The 22,739-nt window shown below is 34.7% G+C and overlaps 1 protein-coding gene across 17 annotated transcripts in view; it reads left to right on the plus strand.

The window, feature by feature from the left end:
• PTPRD (protein tyrosine phosphatase receptor type D) overlaps positions 1-22,739 on the plus strand; it is a 1,183,295-nt gene that overhangs the window by 828,294 nt on the left and 332,262 nt on the right. The window lies entirely within an intron of this gene.

Here is a 22,739-nt window from a genome sequence, read left to right on the forward strand (position 1 = left end):
GACCGGCAAACAAAACAATTGTTCCCTTTCACTGAATTTTTTTTTTTTTCACGTTTTCTCTTTACCTCCTCCCTTCTTCCCTCCCTCTCTCACAGATTTTTTTTGTTTAAGCTGCCGCCACTTACCCTTGGATTTATAGCTTTTGAGTGCCTGCTCCTGCTTGGTACTTCCTCAGACTATTGTCATGCGTATTTTATTCTTTTGCCCAGCTTTTGCATAGCTATTGCTTCGCAGAGGCATGATACTTTCTTCGCAGGGATGATAGTTTTTTGTGTTCCCAGTTCTGACATATGTAAAAGGGTCAGTTCATTTACACAGAGCAGCTAGAAGTTAGTATTTATGTGCTCCTCCACTTGTCACCTTAAATTGCTCTCTTTGAGATGAGTCTGTACATTGCTTTAGAGTTTCCTGTCTGCAGAGATAAGCTTTTTTTCATAAAAGCCATATTTTCATAAACTTAGAATGTATTATAGGAAGTTATGATTATTGTCTTAGACTTTCAGAGATTGCTTCCACCTTCTGTGAATAATAGGGAGGTTTATTGTAAATTTTTTTGCAGGGATAGGAAAATGTATAGTATGTAAAGTATTTTTCCATCCTCTGGTACCTGTTAGTGCTTTCTAATGTTATAATGGTTAGTACTTTCTTACATTGGTATAAAAATGTATAGCATATGACTTTCTGCTTGGTTGAAAGCGCACAAAGCTCCTAAAATTCTCAAACAGTGCAACTCTGAGGAAGAAAAGATTCTTCCCTCTCCTAAGCATAATCATATGTACTTGCATTTTACTTCATGTGGTAATTTTTTGGATAGTTTCTCTGAAATCAGCCTCATAAAATCAGCTATTGCTGTTTTTGTTTTTTAATGTGCAGAATTTACTGCTGTCCAGTTTAATAAATTCAGCTGTCCAATTTTGACCAGTCAAAATTATTAAAAGCTGTAGATGTATTAGCAAGGAATTTTGAAGGAAATGAGTTACTTAGAAAGGAAGAGGGATTTAATGAGACTTGTTACAGGAGTAGCTTTCCAATTTTAGTTTTGTCATTTGTGGTAATATGGTGAAGTATATTTAGATTTCTTTCAGTGCAGAAATGATGTATAGCTTTTCTATATACACTTTAAGTGCTGAAAGCTTTGCCTAAGTAGAAGACTTCTACTCTAAGAAGGAATTAAGGAATTCATTACTGTTTTTGTGTTCTACAGCAAACTGTAAGGAATAGTGTGGAAAAGAAAATACTGTTTCAGTATTCTCTGACTTCAATAAAGTATCTTAGAATTTACTTTTAGATTCACCAGTCACGTTAACTTTAAAATAATAGAACAAAGTAATATGAATTAAACATCCTTTTCTGACTGTTATGTAACTCAAAAAGCAGCATTGACAGCAACTAAATGAAGGACAATAAGTCAGTGTTTAGTACTACGGGATGATTTGTAAAAACAGATATGGGAGTGTATGAAATAATGAAATACCCACTGTTTTTAATGTAGTTAGTGATGCAGCTTTCATTTTTCCAATTGCCCTTCATTTCTACATTTGAATAAAGCACAGACAAAAACTACAAGAGCCAGAAAAGAAATCCATCTTCTGCTGTGTGTGCTAAGCCACTAGGGGCCTGTATAAACTGCTCTCGTACAGCACATACCAGTACATGGCATATGCTAACAGTTTCACCTGACATTTTTTTCATAGATAACTAACATCAAAAACAAAATTGTCACTCACTTATTCCTTAGTAACAAATGAGACTGCTGTTATTTAAGACATACATACAATTTATGTATAATTCTGGAGATTTTTTGCTCTCCTTCATCTGTATGCCCAGTCCTGTATGCTGTCCAATACAGTTTTTTTCCTCCTTGCACTCCTGACTACTGTGGCAGCTGGGGAATAATGCTGACTTGGGAGGTGCAAATTTTGGACAAAGTCAGACTTGTATGTTTCTGTGCATTTCATATTTTCTGTAAGCTGAAGAAATCAGGTTTGTTGCTTTTGTGTTTCTTCTATTAGATTAGTAATGGTACTGTGCAATGCAAGTGTAGAGTTAACTGATAAACTAAACAGGATTACTTTAAGGAGGGAACAGACATAGATTGATGGTGTATATAAACTAGCTTTGAAAGTCTTACACAAGTTTGCAAGTGTGCAGTCTCTAAGACTTTGCCTAGAGAGTACTCAGCATTTTTGGGATCTGGGCTGGAGATGAGCTGTACATTTTTGAATGTCAGTTTCAGAAATTTAAAGTTGACAAACCATAACATTCTTGATAGACATTAAGCAATAAAGTCAAGTATGCTTACAGTGTTCCGTTGTCAGTTCGAAAAAACTGAAAATCAACAAGACAGACAATTTGTAAAAGAGCACAGCTGAAATATTTGCATATTGGATTTCCTTCCAAATAAACTTCCGTTTCTAAGCTCCTTAAAAATTCTTATTTAAAAGGATTTTCAAGCCGCATCAGTGTAAGGTCATACAATCAAAATGCAGTCTCCTTGTGCTGTATGATTTTTTAAATAAGCTTTCTTTAAAACTGCATAGTTCTATATTTCATAAGATGCTGGACCAGTTACAGAAAGGGATTTCTTGTCATATTTCTGACAACAAGTTGTGCAAATATTGACCGAGTTGTGTGTGTGAATTTATGTAAAATCCTGATGGAATTTAATGAAATACACTTTAAAGGTCTTGTGCAAAGGCAGACATCTGAGGAAAACTCTAAGTTCTACTGAGTGTTGGTAAACTAACGTGGTGTCTCCAAAATGCAGGGGTTAGGTGCTTCATTTGTCCTTTGAATATCAAGAGAAACAATATAGTACAGGACCATGAACCATCGTGTTTCACTTCAGCATAAGATGAAGACAATTTCTTTAACCTTCTGTTTTTTAACACTTGAGGAACAGGTACTGATAGTGGCAGTTTAAGGCAAAGATACATAATTCTCTTAGTATTTTAACAAGAGATTGCTTAGGCTACAGACCTATTTAGTAACAGTTGGTCTCAAATGGTCAACATTTGATATTTTAATGAAAACTAAATTTCATATAGTCTGTGAACTATCTACATTATCTGCTCAGTAATTTTTGTTACAAATGGCCATAAACGAGGCTAGCGAATGAAAGTACCATGGCAATTTGTTAACCTAAAGCTGGAATCCATGTTCTAATATATATTATATATATTATATATATTATATTATATCACCAATATATATATTGGTGATTTAATAAATAGGAACAAATACGAATAGCTGTTTTTCTTGGAGATCTACTGCACTGAAAGTGCCAGTACAATTGAAGAAATCTTACGGCGTATAAAAGAATTGCATGAAAGTGCTTTGCCTGTAAATTCCATTCCAATAAGCTTCACTTCACTCGTTGTTTAAGCTGCTGTGCATTGATAGAACCATATGTCTAGTATTGCACAATTTTAGCTTACATTTAAAAAGCTCAGATGGCTTTTGGTTTGCAGTTGATAATATTTATTAAAACACTGCATGTTCATGCCTTCCTATAGAAAACGGTCATCTAAAATGCAGTGAACATAGAGATAAAATAAGATGGTTTATTTGCAAATAAAATGGTTACATTGAGTAAATTATTGCATAAATACTGAAAGCGTTGCTACTTAGAAGATCGTTACTATTCATTCCAGTTATTTAAATTCATTCATAGAATTATCTATTCACAGTAACTATTCTATTTATCAGTTTATTTTTTAAATCTATCAGTAAATCTGCATAGTCTACACTCTTCTAAAATAAAAGGGCTTGCAGTTTGAAGTGTCTTATGCTTAATTCCACGATATCCTTTTCTGTAAGCTCCGGAGCACAGTAACATTTCCCACCCAGTAAATAAATTAAAAATACACAAATGGTAAGGTGATAGTGGAGGCTGATTTTGTAGTAGAGTTCCCAAACATGAAAATACGGGGATTTTTGTGAAGATCAAATCCATTGTTTATACCTGTGTTTTTTTATGTCTTCCTCCTGAAAAATTCCTTTGTATAAGACAACAAAACAATGGAATTTCAGGCACTTTGTCTTATAACACTTGAGCACATGTCATAATATGCTATAGTGCCTTGTGCTGTACTTCTGTATAATTAAACACAACAAAGTTATTTGACTTTTCCAATAATTTTCTAATTAGGGAATCAGTGCACTGGTATACAAAATAAGTTGCTGTTTGCAGATGATCGAAATGGTTGTCCGAGTTAGTGCCAGCTGAACTGTTCACATATGTTGAAGTCGGATAATGCTTAGTATTGCTCCAAGCAGTTCATCAGATGCGATAATGCAGGCAAGTGTGTTGCTCCTTTTTTTTACAGTTCTTAGTGTTCTGGAAATTGTGTATCCGTGTGTCAGAGTTTAGTAAGCGATGTGTAAAATCTGACTTTTTAGATGGAAGAATTGGCTGATTCTCATAATGAATTTAGTCTTTGCCAATCTGACTGAAACTAACAGGTCAGGTCCTAAACTGATGAAAAATTATATATTCTTCTTGTAAACATGCTCAATCCCACTTTAATTTCAGAGTCTCAGCTTTGTTCATGTACTGGTTTTATCTGAAATCTGGCTTTTTTAATACTTGTTTTGACTCAGTAAAGGACAATTCAGACATTCCAGTCACAATATTTCAGGCGTTCCAAACTTCATAATTGTTTTCAAAGTTTGAACTTGATAATTCCACTTGCTTTACAGTACTGATTAGATTAAAAAAATCTGTAACCATTTTTGAACTATCTATAGGCTATGTTGTATTATAAAGCCTTTCTCCAAAATCTGAAATCAGTGCCCAAGAAATAAAGAGACTGCCTCCCCACTCTTCTGCCCCCTGCTTCTGCCCCTCCTTTCTCCCCCACTCTTCTTCCCCCCGTCTCCGCTGCAATTTTCAAATTTGAGATTTCTGCATCCTTTATAAAAATGAGGAACATATCCTTTACTGAACTTTTAACACAATGCTTTTTACTTTATTATTATATTTTATCAGGAGTAATCTTATTAAAGTTACTAAAATGTGTGGAAAATGTACCTACTTTTTTTTCTCTTTATGCCAGAAAGAAGGGTTTAATGAGAAAGACGTGTGTCAAAATTACTTGCAATGAATGCAAAGATAGGATTATTTTATCTGTGTTCACTTCAATAATTAAATATCTGTGAATCACATTTATAATTTCTTTTACTTTTTACTGTTCTTAAAGGAGGGAGTTTCTTCCTATCTGGAATTTATTATACACAGGGATGTCCTTTTTAAAAAGATGGTTTGTAAATGTAGGACCAGAAATCTCCTGCCTAGATTTTCAGTGCTATGAACATGAGCTGCATAATTTCCTTACACCGTATGGCACATTTTATTGAAATCCTTCTTATAGGTGTACTGTGTATTAAAGTATGAATTTGCTGTTCATACTGTATTTTGCATACAAGAAGAATCAAATTTTAAAAGCATTGTTTCTGTTCACTAGATTAGAATTTTGTCTGCTCACGTGTAGATAAAAGTCAGTAGTTTGGCTTGGAGTACACACATTAAGAGTTTTCTAAAACAGTATTCAGAATGTAGGGCAGGAAGATTTATTTATTTATTTGTTTATTTATTTATTTATCTTTGGGATGATAGTGTATCTTAGAAAGCTGCTTAACTACTGCCCAGTGCAGCTGTCCTTCACTGAAAGATTAGGTTTCAGGAGCAGTGATGGATGTTGAATGCCTGCAGCCAGTTGTGGGGTTTGTTCTGAGGTCAGCGATACTGCTGGAGGATAGGAATTTACAGTCTTATGTCTTTACACCAACATTTCTGAGGAAAAAAGAAATAAGCACATTCATTGCACTTCAGAAAGCAACTTGTTTTAGTGAGAAAATGTGAGATTATTCGAGAATAACAGGGACGACTCTAGTAGTGAGAATGCTCTTTTGTTTCACAGAAACACCCAGAAATAACAATAAAAGCTAAATGCAGTAATGTGACTTTATTTAGAATAAAAATGTAAAATCTCAGTTCTGTGCGAAAGCATTTGAAATTTACACTGTTGATTTGTTAATTCTATTGCTTCAGATATGCTAGTTACCCAGATTGAACATATTCCCTTTTTCTCATCTAAAAATGTGCTGTATGATTTTGTAGAAAAAAAATGTTAGTTATCACCAGCAAGTGTAACTAAGGCAAATTGGATATTCATTGGTGATGAAAACATAGACATAGTATTTAGTTTTATACTTGTTTTGTGTGCATATCACAATGCCTGTTGTGATCACAATGGATAAATTGGATAGTTCTGACTCAAGTTTTTAGGATAGTTCGTTAAAATGAGACTTTCAGACTCTGTTTTATTTTTAAACTACCTACCTTCCCTGCACTATTGCAATTTGCTCAAGAGTTATGGTGATAACGATTTACTTAGTGAATGTTGGCAAAGGAAGGCGCTCAACTAAATATGATGTTATTTGTTAAGTTTGCAAACTTTCTTGAGTTGTTTGTATTAATTTCTACCTTAATAGCATAGATAGATCTTTTTCCTTCATGCTTTAGAATGGCTGTCCTAATAGGCTCAAAGCTGTCAGAGCTGGTGAAAAAGATTTCCTTTGGCAGTAGCATTGTGTGGATCAGACTCTTTGTGCTTTTTCTTACATGACAGCCGCTTTTATTTCAGGTAATCTTAGTAGTGATAAATTCAAATATGGAGAAGAAAGCGTAATAAAACATTTGTTGAATTGATTTATACTATCTCATAAATTAGGTAATAAAATGCGTTTTGGTGGAAAGAAATATGAATCCACCAAGAATCATTTTGAACAGTATGCATTGTGGAAATGGAATTTTGCCAGATGCGTATGTATTCTACTTATTGGCAGGATGCCATCAACTTTATTTGGAAAACTGTCATTGCTTAAGTAATAAATATTCACTATTTAAAGATTTATTTTGCTATAAATAACAGATGGGCTCTTTGATCAGTTGTTGTGGTTCTTCTTTGTTTAGGGTTTTTTTTTTCTTTCATTTTTAGCCTATTTCATGAAGACTGGGAATTTGTGAAATTATCATTAAGTGCATCAATTATCTATTCTTGATTAGTGGAATTTTCCAAACATCAAAATAATTTTGCTAGCCTAGCTTGAAATGTCTGGTATTTTTGGATATTATTTTTGCTTTTTTGAGAAGCCTTGACGTTTTCTATTTTCCGTTCACTTGAAAGAAATTTTTTTTTAACATTAACCTAAAGAAATACCTGTTTTAGCTGGCATTTCAGATAGTCCAGTGCAATTTTTTGTTTGTTTGTTTGTTAAAAAGAAGTGGATATGTTTTAATGAGTAAGCCAAATCTACAGAATTTGCATCTGTTGCATCTGTTTTCCATTTAACATTTTCAAAAGCTACCTTAAAGAGTCACGTGAAGTTCCAGTATTTTGACTAGATGAAAATTTTACATATATCAAGGGCAGAAGGTATAGCTAACAAATGGTAGTTAATACTTGCAGGAGTAAATATACCTCTGTAAGAATCCTAACATTTCTTTGATTGCATTTTGCAGCATTACAATGACTGGTTAAAAAACAGAGTGTTATGGCTGTATCACTGGTATTTTAGTTAATTGGAAAATTCGTGGACAGTTTTTGGGCTACACAGAACAAATGTTATATATGCCTAAAGCCAACATGCTTTTTTCCAACTTTCTGGCAGTATTTGATAGAATAATTGTGTGTCTTTCTAGACAATGTAATCCCTAAAAGAACACTTAGTAGAACTGCATTCCTGGCTGATTTATTCATAGGATTGCTTTATTATCTATTGCACAAGGGTAATATTATTCCAAAGGTATTAGAACACATGAAAGTAACTACTGGACTTCCAATAGTAATACTCTATCTTTGAGCAAAGCTGTTATATAATATCAGTCTGTCTGCAATCTAGAGGAAATATATTTATTTAAGGTGCAGTGGCCTTAAAACAGTGTTGTTTCATCCTTGCTGATCTCTGCACAAGTCTGTTGGAGAGGGCAGGGGGAGATTAATAAAGAAGTTAAAAGTTAAGAGATTATGAGTTATGTGAGGAAGAAGGGTATGGTGGGAATTTTAAATTTTATTGTGAGTTGAACGAGTTCAGTACTTAATATTGTTTTAATAGATTTGTTCTTAAACTATGCTACTGATAGGTATGCTCCATTTGTAGCTTTTTTTTTTTTTTTTTTTTTTTTTTTGTGGTAAAAATGTGAGGAACGTGTCAGTGCAGTGTAAAATTGTTGGTTTCCTAAGTTAACTTCATACTACAAGCACCCATCAGGAAATTAAGTGGAGATATTTTCAGCATTTTGTATCTATGATCTCTGTTGCTCAGATCTATTTTATTTTTAGTGTGAAAGCACACTTGAGGATGTTGAGGAGCTCTGGGATATGAAGAAACCTGAATTCACCCACTCAAAAGAGTAGAGTATAATTTTGCAGCCTCAGAAATTTCTCATTAAAGCAAAATTGCAGATTTCATTGCTGTGACTCGGAGCGTCCCTTCCTTTCATCTTCTTTCCCCAAGTTTCCTTCTCCCTGTTTTCACACTTATGAAAGCATTTCATCTATTGATCTTCTGTATGGAAAATGATGAATTCCAGTCTTCATATGTTCATGAGGAAATACTGATACCTATTTAATTCCAAGTTTTCCATATTGTAAATTATTCTCAAATTTGAGTCTTTAGACATCTTTCAAAGGTAACTCACTATTAAGTATTACTATTAAGGTAACTCACTAATAAGTCTTTATTTCTCATTGTTAGATCATATGTAACATTGTGAACTCTTGATATTTATGTCATCTTCATCTCAGAATGTTATCTAATTTAGCATATTGGTTCTCTATTTGTTATTTCCTAGAAATCTCCCTGAGGAGGGATCTTCATTAGGATCTCAGAGGCTTCTCTTAATTTTCTACATCTTCTTCCAAGTATTACACTCTCGTCCTTTGTGCATTTTCTACACCTTTTACTTATTTACAGATACCTAACTAAGTGTATCTATCTGACTAATTAGAGATATCTAGAAAGCAATTTTCCAGTGTAGACATTTCTCTCCACTAGCGTCAGATAATATATATACTTGTACACACACTGCTTTTGTGAAAGTATTTGAACAACTCTTGGCTCTCTACTTAAAAAAAAAAAAAAAAAAAAAAAAAAAGGGCTCTCTGTTATGTTTTGGATATGACAACATTACCCTTTGTTTCTCCTTTACTTTCTCAACAACTTCCTATTTTTCATATCGGAAGGCTCTGAATGCTAACTCAGCATGAGTGAGCAATGTGTGCTTGCAGCTCATAGTACCAGCCAGATCCTGGGCTGCATCAGGAGAAATGGGGCCAGCAAGTCCAAAGAAGTACTTCTGCCCCTCTACTTTGGTTTTTAGAAGATTCTACTTGCAGTACTACATCCAATTCTGGGGTTCTTAATATGAGAAGAATGTTGAGTTCTTGTAGTAGGTTTAGAGTAAGGTCACAAAGATGATCAGAAAGCCAAAGCACCTCCTTTACTAGTACAGACTTAAGAGTGCTGAGGTTTTTCAGCCTGAAGAAGGCTGGTGGGACATTATAGCAGCCTTCCATTACCTGACAGGTACATGAAGGAAGGTTGAGAATGGATTTAGTTATTTATTTATTTGACAATGTTCACCACAACATTCTCATGGAGAAGCTGGCTGTCCATAGTTTGGATTAGCATACACTCTGCTGAATGAAACACTGGCTGGATGGCCAGGCCCAAAGAGTTGTTGTCAATGGAGTTAAATCCAATTGGTAGCCAGTCACAAGTGGTGTCCTCGAGGGCTTTGTACTGAGGCCACTCCTGTTTAACATCTTAGTTGTTGATGTTGATGAAGGGATTCAGTGCACACTCAGGAAGTTTGCAGAGGACACCGAGCTGGGAGGGAGTGTTGAACTGCCAGAGGGTAGAAAGGCACTACAGAGGGACCTGGATAGACTGGATCAATCGGCCAAGGTAATTTTAGTTTCAATAGGACCAAGTGTTGGGCCCTGCATTTTGGTCACAAAAACTTAACAGGCAACATTACAGGCTTGGGGAGAAGTGGCTGGAAAGCTGCCTGGCAGTGAAGGACCTTGGTGTACTGTTGGACAGCCGGCTGAATATGAGCCAGGAGTGTACCCAGGTGGCCAAGAATGCCAATGGCATCCTGGCTTGTATCAGGAATGGTGTGATAAGCAGAAAAGAAATCCTGCCCCTGTACTCAGCACTGGTGAGGCCCCACTTCAAGTACTATGTTAATTCTGAGCACCTCAGTACAGATAGGACATTGAGGTGCTGGAGCAGGTCCAAAGAAGGGCAGCAAGGCTGGTGAAGGGCTTGGAGAATATACCCTATCGCAACTGAAGGAACTAAGGCTGTTTAGTCTGGAAAAAAAGAGGCTGAAGGGAGACCTTATTGCTCTCTTCAAGTACCTTAAAGGTGGTTGCAGCGAGAGTGAGGTTGGTCTCTTCTCACTAGTGAGAAGGGTGAAGGATGAAGGGAAATGGCCTTAAGTTGCACCAGGGTAGGTTTAGGTTGGATATTAGGATGAACTTCTTTACAGATGGGGTTGTTAAGCACTGGAATAGGCTTCCCAGGGAAATGATTGAGTCACCATCCCTGATTGTGTTTAAAATCTGTTTGGATGTGGTGCTCAGGGACATGATTTAGTGGTGGGTTGTTAGTTGGAGTAGTATGGTTAGGTTGCGGTTGGACAACAGATAAGTAGGCTTGCTTAATGTTCTTTTGGCTTTTTGTGTCTGGAAAACTCAACTATAATAATAATAAAAAGAACTCTTCAGTGCCATTTTTGTGTGAGTCTCTAGATTCAGGAATAAGATATTTAAATTTACTTCTGCATAACGACTTCTGTGCAGATGTTGCATTCCAAGTGTTTGTATTATTCAGATAAATTTTGCTTTCCTCTGACTGAGGGAGGAAGTTTTTATTGAGACAATGCTGATTAGTTATTGTCAAAGATGACTTATAAAGGAGCTGGAAGTTCACATTCCTGGTAGATATTTCTGGAGATAGGTTCCCATGCTTTCAAGCTCACTTAAATTCCCAATTCTCTATGCAAAATAAGGCAATGAGTTTTTGAGGGGAGAACATGACTTTGTTTCTTGAATCTGCCATTTTATTGATAGGCATAATTTATTAGACACTGTTGTATCCAATGTTTCTTAGCATGGCATGTTACTTTTAAAATTTTTTTTTGCAAATTTTAAGGCATGTTCTTGCTGTTCTTACTTCACCAATATAGTTATTATTCCACCTACTGAGTTTCTGAGATTATACTAATATTTAACAATGGCTGCTTTTCTTGACTTTTCCTGTATTTAGGGAGAAAGAGTAAAGATTTTCCTTTTTTTTCTTTTTTTTTATTGTTTTGTTTTTTTTTGCAAGTAGATTATTGCTTCCGCTGAAGATACAGTTTTATTACTGGATTTATGGTGTTGACTGGAGTTGTATTTAATTAGTAATTTTTATATGGACTTCTGGCAGCTTTCAAGGATGAGTTAAATTTTCAACTGCTGGAGGAAAGCTGAGGGAGTAGAATTCTGCTGGGTATGGAGTTGTGGAAGCTGAGAATTTACATTTTGCTGAGAGTGTAGATACATTTTTAACAGTGATTTTGGTTTCCCCTTTTTTGTATGTATGTGTCTGTGTGTGGTTGAAGCTTGTCTTAGTCTATGTGGAGTCTGAGGCTTCTTTCAGAATTAAGTTTTTGACCTTTTGGAGATTGTGTTCAATTCTTTCACAGTTTCAGACTTCTTATCTTACAGAGATGAAACAGAAATATTTCTCACTGAGACTTTGTAATTCAGAATGTGCAGCAAATTTCGTCAGTGTTATGTCTTTTTCCAGGTAGTTCAAATATTTAGTGGATTAATGTTTTGATTTTTCAGTTCTTAGTTTCCTAATGCACACTGTTTCATTTTTCTGCATTTGAACTAGATGAAAGTAATGACATCCAGTCCTTATAATCTTCCTCTCTTTTGATACAGTGCTGATGCTTTTTCTGTTTTTCTTACTTGTGTGTAGATTGAGAGAAAGACAGAAGCTTTTTCTCGAATAATTCTTCCAGTAATATTTCCCTGAAGATATTAGAATACTCTATAGAAAATTTCGAGTCCTCCTTTGAAGTATTGTGAAAATATCTTTTAAGTTCAGCAATTCCCTTTCAAATTTTGTCTGTGAAAGCAGGATGGCTATTTTCTGATAGTTCTTAAACCACTGTATAGGTGAAGGTTGTCCTCAAAATATTGTGACTTCCTTCTCATTTTATCAGAACTATATATTTTCTAGATATTTCGCTAATTGTATGGCAAGCTTAAATTAGAAGTTACAGCTCTGAGAGGGTTTAGCGTGTGACTGCTATTCAAATAACCGATCATTTAACTAGCTTCATTGGAGTGTGATGATGTCCAATTGCTTTGATAACAGTCTCAAATTACTTCATATTTTCAGATGTGCAGAGTCTTAGATCTCATGTGGAATACACAATCAGGCAATCTTCATATATAGCTACATGTTTCCTTATTAAGTGTCTAGGTTTGTTGGTGTACAAAATACATACTTCTGAATTATTAGCTTTTACTTGAGCTACCAAAAATAGTTCTGCATTTTCAGAATGGCTCAGGCGTGAAGAAATTGTACACTATGGATCACAAATTCACTGTCCAAGCAGAGAGTTTATGGAGGTGTGCAGAATGTTGAAAATTAGTCCAGTAAGCTGTGGTTTGTAAAAATCCTGTTACTATCCTATTCCTTCCATTTTACGTGAGTGTATCCTTGTAGGCAACTTCAGTGGTTTACAATCCTCAACTTATTCTGTTTTGTGTCTTTGCCTAACATAGTAGAAATATTACAGATAAAAAGATCTGGTTGTAAAATACTCTGATTTTCTCTTGTTATCTTTCACTAATTATCTGGAAATACAGCTCTAGGTGTTGAGAGAATTGCAGTCAAATTCTCTGAAATGACTGTAAAAATACAGAATATTCCTGTCTGCTTCTAATGTTAAACACCTCAAATCAGACTGGAAATTTACATAGCTTTTTTGAATGTTAAGAAGATAATTGTAGATTAATGAATGACTATTTTTAAATGAGCTTCATTATGGAAGGACAGGCCTGGTGCGTAAGGACTTCTTAGTAATAAGAACTGTTTGCTGTATATGGCTCACCTTATGCAAATACTCACAGTATATCAAATAGGTTTAATTGTACATCATGTTCACAGGAGCTAATTCTTCATTTTGTCATCCTATATAGTAAAAAATAATATGAAACTATGTAAACATATATTTGAAAACATAATCAAGGACAGAAAGGATAATGACACATGCTTAATTTAACACTGAATTCAATAAGGAAGGCAGGGTCACATGCATGCCTATTACTTATTAACCACATAGATAACTTCACCCACATTTAACATCATTGTTATCCACAGTCTTATCTGTTGGTATTAAAAAAACCCACATACTTGGTCTAAAAGAAAGCATGTGGTGAAGCTGTTTTTGAATTTGGACATTATGGAGAAGAAAGAATTTTCTATTTATTTATTTAAGTTAATTTGTTTTTCTCAGTATGTTTTACCTTTTCAGAATGTTCAAACCAATATAAGCACAGATGCCTTAAGATATGGAGCAGTTTACTACTTTAATTAATGGGAAGAATGGAAGTCATATACTACTTTTTTGTCTAATATTATTTGTTATTCTTTGCAGTTCTCACTCTGTCACTGTCTTTTGCCTCTAGATCTGTACCTGTTACAAGAACAGTAGGTCCACAGGATGCCAGCCCAAAAAGAAGGGTAGAGGAAAAGGGATCAAAAAGGGAAAAAAGAAAAACAACACCAAAACAAAACAGCAGTAGTGATCTGAGAAGGAAAATTAATTTACCAATTATAATAGCAGAAATACAAGTTAATTGAGATTCAAGCTAATAAATAAATGAGAGAATTTCTGAAAACCGAGGGTTCTTATTTTGATCTGCTAAATGCTTGTCACATTCTTAATTCTCTCAGGATCACTCTTGACATGGATGTTTAGGAAAAAAACGTGGGGTAATACAACACTTCCAAGATGGCTAATTCCCTCAAATACTAGATACCTTTTTTCAGTAGCAGTCCGTTTTTTCAGTTGAGGCTCCAGATTGTCTTTGAAGGAATATTTTTCCTTTATGGCTAATGACACTTGTTCCCAGAGGGTGATGGCTCTGATATCAATGCTACTGCCTCCTGTCATCGATCATGTTGTGCAGTTTTGATGCTCTTTCTCTCTAGATCAACTTGGAAGCAGTTTCATTCAGATTATACTCTATCTCATAAGAACTGGAGTCTGTCTTGTTTACACTGGAGACTCTCGTTTGGTTTGGATACTGTCTTGTTCAGACTGGAAACACTCGCATTTGGATTGGAAATTCTCTCTTTTGTCTTAGATCTCAGCTCAGAAAGTCTCTGTCTTAGTTTTCAAAATGTCTCTTCTTCTCTAAGACAATTCTATACAGGGCTTGGTAAACAGAAGCCAGGCCCCAAACAATTTGTGCATCCACAGATCTGTGGAAGCCAAAACATCCCTAATTTAAATACCTGCTCAGATTCTGAGAGTCCTTTAGGCTTTTAAAGGTGAAATCCCATGACACTGGGGGTCTCCAACTCAGTATTCTCTGGGTTTGGGGTAGACTTATCTGGAAAGTGTAAATAAGTAGGAATATGTTCAGGGAGGCTGATAGCATGATCATCATGAATGTCATGAATGAATTATTCCAAAAACAAATAAGGAACTGAGAGGAGACCTGTTTAAACACCATGTTGTCTGTAAAATAAACTACTCCCTCTGGGATATAACTGTCAGTACTCAAACCATGTAACATTGCATATCAGCTAAATATCTCCATCGGCGCCCCTAATTGGTTCTGTGTATATGATATCTCCAATAATAATATCTCCAAAACAGATAGTGGTGAACTTAGTAAGAAATTATTACGTTCAAAGAATTAAAATTCTGAACATAATGGCATTTAATCCTTTAAACAGTCTGTCTAAAATAAAGAACAGCTTCATAGATGGCACCATGCCAAAAAAAAACCCAAAACAAGCAACAGCAACAACAAAAAAAAAACAACAAAAAACCATCCTAAAAAAAATCTCAGTGCTGCTTCCAGAGTCTGGTAGACCACTTGGACTACAGTCTAATCCATGAAGGCCAAAGCTAGATACAGCACTCTGCGATTCTATGTATGGCACTGCACTAAATCTCTCTTTTGCTAACATTTGGTTGAAAAGTTTGGTTTGATATTTCCCAGCCAGCACACTAATAACTATCCTGATTATCTCTCCATTTCTGTCCATGACAGAGGGACAGCAGACCCACTGGCCCAAATGCTGGGGGAAACTGGAGAGATAATGAAAGGGGAAAAAAACAAAACAAAACAAAAAAAAGAGTGGCAACACGTTCTGAGGAGGAAAACAGATTTGATTTACCAAATATAATGGCAGGTATACAATTTATTTGGGATTAAAGCTAATAAATTAAATAAATGAGTGAATTTATGAAAGCTGAGGTCCAATCTGCTAGGGAGCAAAAAGTCTCATGACCTTCAGTCAGTTTTCTCTTTCCCAACATCCGAAAAATGGAAACGGAACAGCAAAGTCTTCCAGGAGCTGCAGTACATTTCTTCTCTTCTGAGACTCCCACTGCACTACATGATACTGTGATGTGGAATATCAGTAACAAAAGTCATAGAGCCAATCTGAACACACTAGCAGCCATCTCTATACTACTGAAATATTTCCATTTTTGTCTGTTACTGAACACTTGCAATTGACTACAGGAAAAATTCTAATAAATAAGAGGTCCTGATCTAGAAATACAATGATTTCAGTGTAAGAACACTCTGTCTTTTAGTCTTGCACAGCACAGGAAAACTGCTACAGTCACAAATCTTTAAAAAGTTTCTTACTTTATATAAACCATGATGCAAAGCTGAAATGCTAAGGCCTGTCAAGCCAAGGGATTCATCTTATTAGTTCACTCTGCTTAGATATTTTAGTGAATATCTGATGTCCACCAAACATCTGCAAATTTTAAATGATATCGTATAGGATAAGCACAAATTTTTGCTGAGTGAATTCTAACAAGTTTCTTGTCATATTTCATTGTAACATCTATTCATTTTTAAGGTGACTATAGGAAAATACTAGACTAGGTTGTCAAAAACTGAATTCTCAGTCTTGTGAAAAAAATAAGAAAGTACTAGAGTGAAAAGAAAGCTTTTTCTACCAATGGAATATCTTTTGGAGGAATTTGCAAAACAGAAATAATAATTAAAAACAACAATTTAAAAAAACCCTTCAAATACAAAATGAAAAAAGTTCATACTCTGAATAAATTAATCATTTTTACTTCTTCTGTGATGTTTTGTATTTCTTCATATTTTCTCATGTGTTTCAATAACTTTTTTTTGTGTATTGTGTTTGCTTGTTTCTTTAGATTCAGTTTTATCTTATTTTAGAGATTCCAGCTTTGTTTCCTTAGAAAACTTATTCTTATCATGCTGCACTTCTGTGTTCTCCATTCTTGTCTTTTTAGAATGTCTTCATAATTAATGTAGATGAGATGAAGAGCAAAGGAATTTGGGAGTTTTATCTGTTCTTGAAGGAGATGTGGAATATGAAGGTGTTGAGTTTCTCTGTGTAATTAGAAGTGTCATTCTAAATCAGTTTTGCTTAGGTGTACTCACGTATATGGCAAGTTTGCTTGTTGGTTTTATTTATTTAATTTTATTAAATGATACAAACTCTTTCTGGGTAAAGTCTTCCAAATTACTCTTTGTCCTTTTACATCAGTGCAGTATTCCATCACTTACATAGTTTTGTGGAATCCATTGGGAAGGAATTTACAAGAAGAAGAAAAAGCATATTCTATAGCATGGCAAATTTAATTCATAGGTGGTAATAACTAGTATTAATTGATGGAAGAGGTGATGTGAACGAGTCATACAAGGACAAGCCCAACAGTGTATTGCTAGAACTGTAATGCAATCTTAATTCATGATTTTTCTTGCTATTAGAAATGAAATTTTTCTTGGCAATAATCTCGTACCTTATTATAAAGGTTAAAGAATCTGTTATGTAGGGAATGTGTTACTTTTTTTTTTTTTTTTAAAGCTGTAGTTCTTATAACTAATACACATTGATATTTTCTTCCACTATTATAATTGAAGTTATTGATTTTTATATTCTTTTGTTACTTGCAGTTGGAACACATGATTAGAAGGCCATCCTACCAGCACTGAATAGAAAACTTAGTCATAGATATAATTCATTTTTCTTAAAAAGTAAAATTCAATTGGAAGCATAATCCAAAATCTTGAAGGCCTCGTTTAGTTTTCTGTTTTTGTCAGCGGAAATTAGGATAGAAAGTATTAAATTTAGACCAATATGACCTCTTTGTGGTCTTTCAATTTGACCAAAAACTTCATCAAGATGCTTCTATTAAAATCTACTTACTTAGCATGTTTGCTAATTTTGTGTTTTATATAATTTGTACACTTTAAATTATACAGTTAATCCTAAAAATATTTTAGTATCATTTATTATCAACTTTCTTTTCAATTTTTGCATCATAGCCTGTTTTATCAGTAATTTTCACACTGTCAGTTCTTGTTTGTATAAAATATATGAAGCTTCAGATGTCACTGGCTTATATTTGACATCTTTTTTGTTGTTGTTGTTCTGCTTTTATGCCTATAAAAATATGCTGCTCCCTGCAGTCAGATTTTAGCAGGGTCTAGAAAGATTTTTCTCAGATGGCTCTGCATTCAGGTAAATTAAAGTCATTGTAAGTGCTTTAGGGATTACGGTATCAATGAACATCCTTTTGTATAACATTTTCATTGCTGGATACTGAAATGTATTCAAAAGTTGTTTTACAAGGTACCAGTAAGACTGTGTTAAGTATGTATATGTTTGTTTGTTTAATTTTTATTCCTTAACTGCAGTTTGTATTCAGTGCACATTTTAACTTTCTGAAGACTGAAAATGCTTTTCATTTTTTCCTTTTATCTTCATGCTGTTTGAATCATTTTACTGGACACTAGTAAAGAAGGAAATTGACACAAGTAAATTACAACTTTTTTCTATTTATGGCTGTCAAAAAAATGCTAAGGGAAACTAGAACATGGCTTCTATAAAACCTAGTTATTTAGAAAGCAATTTATACCAAATTAGTATATGTAAATTGTCTTTTCTTTGGAACTTTTATTATAGGATTGGAATGTTCACAGTTGCAATTGACTCATTAAAATAATGGAAAATGGAGACACATGGATTCATATTTTAAAATTGCTGGACATCTTTCCATAGTAAATGAAAAGCATCATTATTATTACAAGCAGATGAAATTCTTTTCTTCCCTTTTAATCATGAGATCTCATGCATATGTACACATGTACACAGAGACAAATCAGACAAATACACACACATAAACAATTGTAATTTCATTTTAGGTTAAGATGTTGTGTACCTTAGATTTTGATGCTCTATCTTAACACCATAAAATTTTGGTATTTTGAACTTTTGTTGATTTTTTTAGTTTTATTTTTATCAGTGTGACATATAAGATACTATCTTTTCTTCAACTGCTTCTCACATGCATTCTCACATAGATTCACAAGGTTAGACACTCTGCTTTTAGATAAAAAGTTAGATCACTCTACTTCTCAGACTGTTAGATGATGAATGATGCATTTTGTTATTTTTCTTTTCCCATACATTCTATCTTCCCTGCTTTCCTCACAGTTTTTAATAATACCTCTGTAATGAGTCAGTATTTCTCATTTTGCTCTGCTTTCAGAGAATGTATTCTCTGTGATTGCTGTGGGCTCACACTACTTAGATGTTTCAGGTCACAGAGTTCTTTGTGTCAGAATGTATTTGGTCCTTCCTAGAATGTGTTGAGAAGTTTTGCCTAAATTTGATTTAGGAGTCTTTGCTGAGATATACAAAATTGCCTAATTGTTCAGTAGTGCCAGACTTTGGGAAAAACTGCCAATGACTGATAGTATTAGGACTGGACTGCACAGTGTTTATATGATCTTGTGTAAAAGGAGAGACAGCTAAAGACGAGTTTTGCTGGTGCTGCTATAACTCTTACTGTGAATGAACTGTCAGTTGAATGATGTACAAGACAAATTTTCAGTTTCTGTATAGATATCTAGATTCAAATACTTTGTTATTAATATTTCAGTGTATATCTATATTAATTAATATATGTTATTAATTAAAGGCAATTAAAACACTTCATAAGCACAGAATAGGAAGAGAGGTTTGAGACTAAGTCTCAAAATTTATTAGCAGTTTCCATATAAATAGTCTGGGGGAAATTTTCTTGTAAAACATATAGCTTTTTACCTTTAGTTTGTTTAGTGATCCAATGTTGCAGTAATACACATTAATGACTACAACTTTCAGGTATTTTTTTTGTTGTTATTGTTGTTCTGAATTTGGACTGAACATTTTGAAGCTCAAATTATTGTTTAAAGTTCCCGGAAATAAAATCAGAACTCACGCACTAACGTTTTAAACAGAAATGTTCCCCGACTGATGTGACACTTCAGATATCTTTAATTTCTCAGCAGAGATCTTCCCTTCTCTGAATCATATCACTGGTGTTGTAGAACTTTGTCAGCTTTGTTTTAATTTTGTTCTTTTTCTTTCATTTTTTATCTTTTCGTCTATGGATTTTAAAATAATATTAAAAAAACCCAGCATATGTTTGTTTCCATCATACATGTTTACTCATTATGTCCCAGCTGTAAAGCAGATATGTCTGAAGTGACACTGCTTTGCATATATAACAAAGTAAAATATAAATTTATTTGCATATTACACTGTAATCATGTAAAAATTTGAGATTTTTTCTGCAACAGGCCACTCAGGACAAGGTTATTCTTCATTCTTTTTTTTTTTCTTTCTTGTTTTAAGTAAAATATTCTGGAATGCATATTGAATTGACAAAGTACTCTGATGCCTAATGTTACTTCAGACTAATTCCTTGTATGGTCATCCAAATTCCATTTCAATAAGGAAGGAATACATAACGTACAGAAACATCCTGAAAAGATAAACACTTTTAAAGTCTTGGCAAATTGCATGTGACATCTGAAATTTAATTTCTCATGCCAGATGCACCCCAGGAAGTGGTAGAGCCTTTGGCTTCCAGGGCACACAACTGATGCATACATAAGTTGTTCTGTAAGTAACATCACCTATTTATCTCTGCAAGACACTGTTTTGCAACATAGTTACCACCACATAACTATGCATTTTCTCTAATGATGAGCAAGAGCCTGCATGCCATGCTCACAAAAATCAGCACTAGTAGTGATGATCCACTGTTTCACAGCTGCTGTGATGGTATGGTTGCTAGGAAAATGCTGCCCACACAGTCTATCATTCATTGGTGTGAACAGAAGGAAGTCAGAAGGCTCCAAGTCTGGACTGTACAGTAGGTATGGTAAGTCCAGCCAGGATTGGCAGTGTGCTCCATGGTCTTCAGATTGCTGTGGAGCCTAGCATAATTGTGTTGCAAGACAAAAGCTCTCTTCCTTTGTGTTCTGACTCAAGGCTTGTGCTTTCAGCCTAGTCATCCCTGCAACATAGAGGTCAGAGCTGATGGTTTGTTCAGGCTCTAGGAAATCCAGAAGGATCACTCCTTTCCTATTCCAAAATATAGTGAATTTCACTTTACATACTGAGGGCCATGTCTTGAACTTTTTCTTCAATGGGGAATTTACATGTCATGTAAATGCAGTTTTGACACCAGCTCACAGGGCTGACACCACATTTCGCCACTTGTCATGGTGGGATCCAGGAAGTGGTTGTCTTCATATTGGTTCAGTAGGTCCCGGCAAATCTGTGTATTCCTGTGTGAGCATTTTTGGGACCTATCTGATACAAACTTTACAATATTCCAACATTGCCAGCATTGAAGCCAGTAGCTCCCTACATAGTCCCTTGGTTGTAATTTGCGTATTTGCATAGGTGACCTGATTGAGACATTCTTCATTTCATAGTATGAAAGGTGTGCATGGCTGTCAAGAACATGACTTGTCTTTCACACCAGAGGTGATCCATTGTCACTGTTGCTGCTGCTGTACCCACCTGTGGATGTCTCACAGTCTACTGTTTGGTCTCCATAAACATTCAGCAAGCATCAAGGAAGGTCAATAGGTACAATTTATTATGCATGGAGGAATTCAGTGAAACAGCATTGCTTCATACACAGCTTCCTGTTAGTTTTGTCAAACTCTCCCTCTGCTGCCATCTGTCATATGGCAACAAAATGTAACTGAATATTGGCAGGGAGGTTCAGCCTGTACTGTCATAACACTACCATCCACTTCTGACTTCAAGGACCAACTTAACAAAACAGGAGGAATTCTTTTGAGAGCAACCCTTGTATTATTCAACTCGCCATCATACAGAACCCTCAAATCCCTTCCTAAACAGTAGATCTGCACTAGTTTTCCCTTAGTCTGTAGTATCTATCTAGATATCTAGAGTTGCCTCATTTCAGGTGAAGAATCTCACACTTGCTTTTACTAAACTTTGTGTGGTTGGTGATTACATTGCTAGCTAGTCCAGGGAAGTGATTGTCCTGTTCTGCTCTCTATTTATGCTGTCTCATCTCAATTACTTTGTGCAGTTTTGGCCATCACAGTATAAGGAAGACATAAAATTGTTAGAGACCATCGACAGGAGGCCTAAGAAGGTTGTAAGAGATCTAGAGGGCAAGACGAGGAGCACATGAAGTCTCTTTGTTCAGCCTAGAGAGGCCTGGATAGTGGTCTACAGCTTCCTCACAAAGGGAACAGGGGGGCAGGTGTTGATTTCTTCTTGAGAAGGGAATGGTATGAAGTGAAGGTTCTGGTATTTTCTGGCATATAATTTCCATTTATTTGCCTTATAAACCTGACCTATTTTTACATTTAGCTCTTCCTGACTAGCCCTTTTGATAATATATCACAGATTGTTTAATACAGAAAAGTTTTCACTCTTTGAAAGAGAAGAAATTTTACAATAATATTCTAATTTCACCTCATGTTTAATAGAATTAAATGCTCATGACTGCTGAGCTACAGAGCTTCTTTTATGGTTTATGAACTATTTTTAAATAGACAATAAAGTTTTTTTTTTTTTTTTTTTTTTAAAATGAGATTTGTACTTGTACTATTTTAAAAGCAGCCTCTTCATCTGGAATTATTTGATTCCATTAGATGATAATGTCCTGGATCTGGAATATTTGAATAAATATTTTCAATACAAAGTCGCACTGAATAATAATACTAAATTTGAAATTGCTTGCTGTTTTATTTCCAGTGTTCGACTTCTTTTCCTCCCATTACTGATCCAGTGTGTTCTTTACATGTGAAATATCTTGCATAATAATTAATTTTTTGTCTTTTTTAAGTTTTTAATGATAGAATAAATTATATCATTTATAAAAGATGTTATAACGGTCCCCACACCTTGTTTAATTTAACTCATAAGCATGCAATGTAGGAAGACATCTACTTCCCTTAGGCAAGATTATTGCTCTTTATGGTCTTTTTTTTTTTTTTCTTCAGCTACTGTAATGAGCAATCAATTAATTGAGAAAGATTCTCTGTATGCACAAAACAAAGTGCAGCAAACATGGGCATCTTAAGCATTGTAATTAAGTATGCATT

This window comes from Tympanuchus pallidicinctus, unplaced genomic scaffold, assembly GCF_026119805.1.
Source record: "Tympanuchus pallidicinctus isolate F22 unplaced genomic scaffold, pur_lepc_1.0 scaffold4, whole genome shotgun sequence".
NCBI lineage: Eukaryota > Metazoa > Chordata > Aves > Galliformes > Phasianidae > Tympanuchus > Tympanuchus pallidicinctus.